The sequence below is a fragment of the Chenopodium album genome, chromosome 2 (assembly GCF_948465745.1).
Source record: "Chenopodium album chromosome 2, dcCheAlbu1.1, whole genome shotgun sequence".
In the NCBI taxonomy this organism is placed as follows: domain Eukaryota; kingdom Viridiplantae; phylum Streptophyta; class Magnoliopsida; order Caryophyllales; family Amaranthaceae; genus Chenopodium; species Chenopodium album.
Window position 1 is genome coordinate 2,603,031 of NC_137835.1, and position 6,299 is coordinate 2,609,329.

At 30.1% G+C, this 6,299-nt stretch overlaps 1 long non-coding RNA gene across 1 annotated transcript; it reads left to right on the top strand.

The window, feature by feature from the left end:
- The first annotated feature begins 5,430 nt into the window (after positions 1–5,430).
- Positions 5,431–6,299, top strand: LOC145579485 (uncharacterized). The gene is made up of 2 exons (XR_014099153.1): positions 5,431–6,100; positions 6,186–6,299. It is a non-coding gene; the product is annotated as an uncharacterized LOC145579485 (long non-coding RNA).

The following is a 6,299-nucleotide window of genomic DNA, read 5'->3' on the forward strand; positions in this document are numbered from 1 at the left end:
CAGAAACAAGTTATGCTTATTAATTAACTATCATTCATATGTGTTTCCCTGCCTTTTTTTGGAAAGGACTTTGTTAATTTATAAATGGTTTTAATGTCGGGATTAGTTATGTCGTTATGACTTGGTTCCAAGTTGTGAATCACTTATATATAGTATCAATTCAGTTATGGTTGGTTGCTGGCGGAATTGGAGTTATGGAGCTCTTCTGATTTTTTTTTTTTTTAATCATCTCCAATTTAAACCCGGAATTTAGATATAGGCTTGATTTTTATTAGATCATGCTTAGGAGAAACTAGTGTCATATAAACTAGTTCCTATTGTTTAAGGGTGCATGATTATGAACCCTAATTTCAGTTTTTAGGTAGAAGTGTGTCTCTATCTGTTAAATAGAAGCGGTCAAGAAAAAGTCATGTCAAGTCTTAATAACAATTACACATCGTGTTATCTCTAGAAAGCAGCGGCAGATGAAGCAAGAGGGGTCATTATAAACTATTTAGTGAATTGACAGATTTGATAAAGACCTTATCTGGTTGAGCTGTCAGGTTATCTGTCATCTGGGTGAGTGACACGTGTTCGTGGTGACCCAGCAAGAATTTTGGCTTATGCCTTAACCTTCATCTTCATGGTCCTGCCTCTGTGTTTTTAGCTTGTGATGAATTGGTAATATACCATTTGACAATTTGGCAAGTCATTTTTGTGCTTACGTTTTTATGTCTTTAGGTTAGAAGGACACATAGGCGTTTTGATTATGATGCTTTGTTTGTCTATTCATACAACGTTCATGGAATAATCATGTTTAATACGCGTTGTATGTAGTTGAGACTCTTAAGAGGGCTGATCCTGATAAACATAAGGGCAATAAGGTTGATTCTAATTAATATGTTGCGTGATATAACTACCCCTGATAACATATAGAATCAGGTGAACGTTATTCAGTGTCTATGGTGGTTGTAGTCTAACATTCATCGCCTGTCGTGGCTCGTTTACGGTGATGGATGAGAAGATGTATTTTACACCCGTACAGTAAGTTTATCAACAATGAGTTCAGATGATTTATAATTGACACCAGCATGAATTTACATTGAAGATGTGGATGTCTATGACGTTACTTGTTAGAGTAAGATAGGTTTAGACTTTCTTCACTCGTAACAATTATTTGGAAGAAATATTCACGGTTCACACTTCACAGTATAGTACTTAGATTATGAGTGGACAAGTTTAGAAAAGCTTTATGGAAAATAAACACTTGTTTAAAAGCAATTTGATGGACAATGTGCGTAGAAAAGATGATTCTTTCTTCTAATTTTCTCCGTCGTGAGCTACAAGATTACATACTAGTTTTTCTTTCCGTGGGGCTTAATAAATCCTACTTTCTTGACTTAACCTTGACTTGTGTCAATAAAGGTTTTGGACACATTGGTTTTACTTACTTTTTTTTTTTTTTTTAATTTTTTTTAATTTTTTTAAAATGCATTTTTTAAAATTTAAATAATGTATTACCCAATGATTCTTATCCAAATGATTTTTCTTAGAAACATGGATCTTTTTGGTTACATTTACTTGTTAAGAGGGGCAAATGGAAAGAAGAATGTGATAATTGGGACAAAGGGAGTAAGTAACATAAAAGTGGGAAACCAATCAAAACACAAAATCAAATCCTCAATTTACATGTACGTAATCTAAATAAAAGCCTAGCTAAGATAATACTCCATATGCTAGGTCTCGTGAGTAGCCATGACACGTTTTTGAATAATTATCAATGAAAGACGTCTTCATGACTTCAAACACCAAATCTTTTTCCTTCCGTCAATGATTAAAGATATGTACAATAAATTGTTATAATGCACTGATTCAAATAAAATTAAATTTTCAAAATACTGTTCACATAGGATTGGTCTTTTGTTAAACTTAAAACCATTAACAATATTAGAAGCTTTATCTTTTTGTTAATAAAAAAAAAAAAAAAAAAGGCAAAAAGATCAGTCATTATTGAAATATGATCTTTTTAAACTTATCAAAGGAGGCAAATGACGGAGTATTACTAAAATGTGGTCTTTTTTATTAGACCGCTAATTGTAGTAGTGGTTTTGAAACTAAAACTTCTACTGCCATTAGCGGATTTAAGCTTAAATGAAAAAAAATAAAAATAAAAAATTGACGTGCAACACCGATACTACTTGGACGATATTTTTGGAAAATTTATTTTTAAACCAATACACAAAGGGAATTTTATTTAGTTTTGTTTTAACAATATTGTGAAAATTCGCTATAGTATTTGGACCAATTCCTCAATCCCTAATGCTATGCATAAAATCTTTAAGTGTTAGATGTCTACTCCCTTTACATGTCTCATTATCCTACTCACCCCATTCCAAAAAGCTTGCATTGTTTCATATATACTAAATTAATATATATGGATGTCCCTTAATTGGTAATATTTTCAACTTACTACACCATTATCTATTTATCTCCTCAACAACAATTGTGCTACCAAGGTGCACAAATTTAATTATTTGGACTTTAAAAAGTGAAATTGAGATTACATACAGTATAGGGATGGAGGGGGTGTTTAGGTTGTGCTCTATGTATTCACAAGAATATTACTTATCTAAGCATGTTAAAATTTATTCTTATTGTTATTTTAGTGATTTAATATGTAAATTTGTGCAATTGGGTGACCACGTGGTTCACTTTTACCCTGAAAAAAAATATAGTAATAAAAATACTTCTTACTTTTTATTTAACACATTACATGAACACACAATATAAGGAAGAGATTCGAGAGGGGTAAATAAACATATTAATATTAAATAAACTAATTCAAACAAAGATGCTGAACTAGTAAATTTGAAAAGTTGCTTCTAACTTTGAAGTTATCTAAAATAAAATTTGCCCCATAATCTACGTACACTTATATGTGCATCACAGCATCAGTGCATGCATGATTCTGGCATTCTGCTCATATAAACATATTGAATTGGGTGTCAGGGTGCACATTGCACCATACTTGTAGTAAATTTACTGAATAGTATATTTTGTATCTTGTTGGTTTAGTTTTGTCTAATAGGGCTAGACCGATTAAACTTGAAAATTATTCTCAATGGTTTATATTTGTATAGTTGTATACAATTTGCACGCTGCACCGTACGTCTCTCGGAGGAATTTGTTTCCTTTAGGTTTGTCAAGTACTGATTTGTTCATTATTATGAGTCCTCAATTATGGTAGTGGCAGCTTGCTCTTATCGTTATGCATGATTCATCTTAGTTTAATTTCCTGTTGTAACTTATCGAGTAATTAATTAATAGCCTTGGAATGTCACCATATTAAAGAATATTATGTAAGTAGTTTTGGTCTAGTGGTAAGAATAGATTAATCAATCATATCTCAGAATTCCGTAGTTGTGGGATCAATTCCTATTAAAGGAACTTATTAAAGGCGCTTTAGGGATGCTCTCACTCCTAAGGTGTATACATATGTCCGTAAAAATGGCACTAGTAGTATGTTATGGTATAATTTTTGAAAATTTAACAATATTACGAGTAAATCAATATAATTAGTTGCTTATAACTTTTTATGTATGTATGCAAATAAACTAAAGAGTAATTAATTAATGATAAACAATTTACAATAATTGTAATAAGATGACAAAACACTAATTGATGCACAAACATTAGGTATAGGTTTTTGGGTTGTTTGTGTTTGTGCAGAGAATCTTCTTTTATATCATCAAAGAAAAAGCTGAATTTTGGGTGGAGCAAAAGCTCGTGTAAAAAAGGTGGCTTTACGTTTCCACTTTACAACTGCTCTTCCTTCTCTTACTACGTTTATTAAGATCATTAATACCAAGTACTCCGTATTACTCTATACTCTTCCTTTCTGAATAAACGATCGACACCTTAATGTTACTACTAGTATATAATTAATTTTGTATATTAACTTTGACTAATATACATTATGTTGTAGGATTTGACGTCAAAATTGTGCATTATATTGCACGTATTTTAAGTCAAACATATACTCGTAGTATTATGCAGTAGCGTATATTACTAACATGTATGTTGTTTTTTGAAAATTAGACATTGAAAGAAATCTAATGAGATCTAACATGACTTTAGTTTTTTTTTTTATTTTTTTTTTTTATTTTTTTTTTTTATAATTTTTTTAGTAACCAATAATAATCAAAATAAAATGTGTAAATAATATCGAAACTCAAATATAATTCAGCTAAAAAAAAAAAGAATGAAGTAGTATATTTCATACTTAAGCTAGCCTTTACAATTAATTAATAAAGATAATTGTTTAATGTTTAATTACAGCCTTACAATGGAATTAAAACAACTTATAACGAATCTAAACTGCTGCAATTGGAAATTTAATATGTATAAACGGTTGTTTGGGGAAAAAAAAACATTCACGTTTAAAGCCTGAGAAAATTCAATTTGGGAGCAAATTTAGTTGGTAAACTTAATTAAGAACAACCTAATAATTATTATTCATTATTGTGCCTAGTAGTCGTTGTTATGTTTACTTTTTTCCACGTAATTAAGAATTTAAGGAGCAAAGAAGTACTGGACGTACTGTACGTACTGTATGCCGTAATTCAATTCGAAATGTATGTTTTCAAGTCCCAATTGTTTATCGATCTGTCAATGGTCTGATATCTTTACTTTCATTCCCCAATTTTAAAGCATAATATCTAAGCAAAGTTTTCTCAACTACAAGGATGTTCAAATCACTTAAAGAGTGGTCAGAAAACTTAAATTAAATTTAATTCATGCTATGTTATTGTGGTATATAACTTATTGTTGTCTGTCAAGTTGGTTTAAAATTTAAAGGCTTTGTTACTCACACTAGGTATTAATTACATAATAAGTAATTAAAGGAATACCATTTGTTTTGTGTATATTTTGAGTAAAACTTTGAAGTAGCACATTATTTGTGGATCAATACAAGTTATACAACACAACATATATTCATTATCTTGTTGATATTTCAAACTTTAACATTATTTGTGGATCAATACAAGTTATACAAGTATTTTTTATTTTATTATTTTTATTTTTTTACTTCTCAAAACATATGCTTAGGGCCTATTCTTTTCAACTTATTTTCAGTTCAGCTCAGCTCAACTCCAATCAGTTAAGTTCCTAGTTTCTTTTTCTCATAAAATATTCAGTTCAGATCAGCTTAATTCAATCAGTAAATCAAAACAGACTCTTATACGTATGAAATATATGAAGCGTTTGCAATAATTAGTCACTCATCCAAAAAAATAACCAATCGAGCTATAAAAACAGCCTGTCTTATTATATTGCATAATAATGTCTATACAATATTACATATGCAACAGATAATTTATTTGATTATGAAGGCTTCAGCTTGTGTGTATATATGCATTACAACATTAAATTCCAAATTAACATGAAAGGGAGAGATTAAATTTGTATTTTACATGGTATGATTAGGTATCAATTTAATAATCGACTAGATTAGCTAGATCATATGATAATGGATCGATAAAGTTTACCCTAGACAGGATAATTTAGCCTTTACATACCTACTCTTTAGTCTTACTAACTAAACTCACTATATAGTATATACGCATCCCATGTATGTCTTTCCTTAAATTTTGTCTTCTTTTTTTTTTTTTCCTGCAACCTCTTCCATTATTGAACCCTCACTAGTCACTAGTGTGACTCACTTCCTTTATTTATTTGCTCACTTTTCTTCTTGTCTTCTTATTATTCATTTCAAATATTCTCATATTCATATACAGGAGAATAAATGTAGCATATCTTATCTATATTCTGAACGAAGGATCGGAAGATGATCCATCTAAGGTGGTTGTTATGTTGAGGGGAATGTTGTCTGGCTCGTCGACACCAATCCATTACTCATTCCAGCCATATATATATGTATAACACTTACATTAACATGAATACTATCTATCATCTATCATTATTACATAATAATCTAAATGGAACGTATGAGATAGATGATGATTTCGTGTCGTCGGACCAGGCTTCATTCCCCCCAACTACTAGTTCGTTGTTTTCTTTCTTTGAATCACCAACTCATCTTACTGTATTACTTAATTGGGTAAGTGCCTCAATTTATTCATACTTGATACTTTATATAGCAATGTTTAATGTAATTGTAATTGTATTTTTGCTCTCTTTTTCAGTTGCTACGTTATGTTTATGTGGAATCGTGGATCAAATCTTGTTTATTTTTACACCAACCAACATTTATTTTTAAAAAAAATGAAAAATAAATAAATTATACCAAGTATTATACA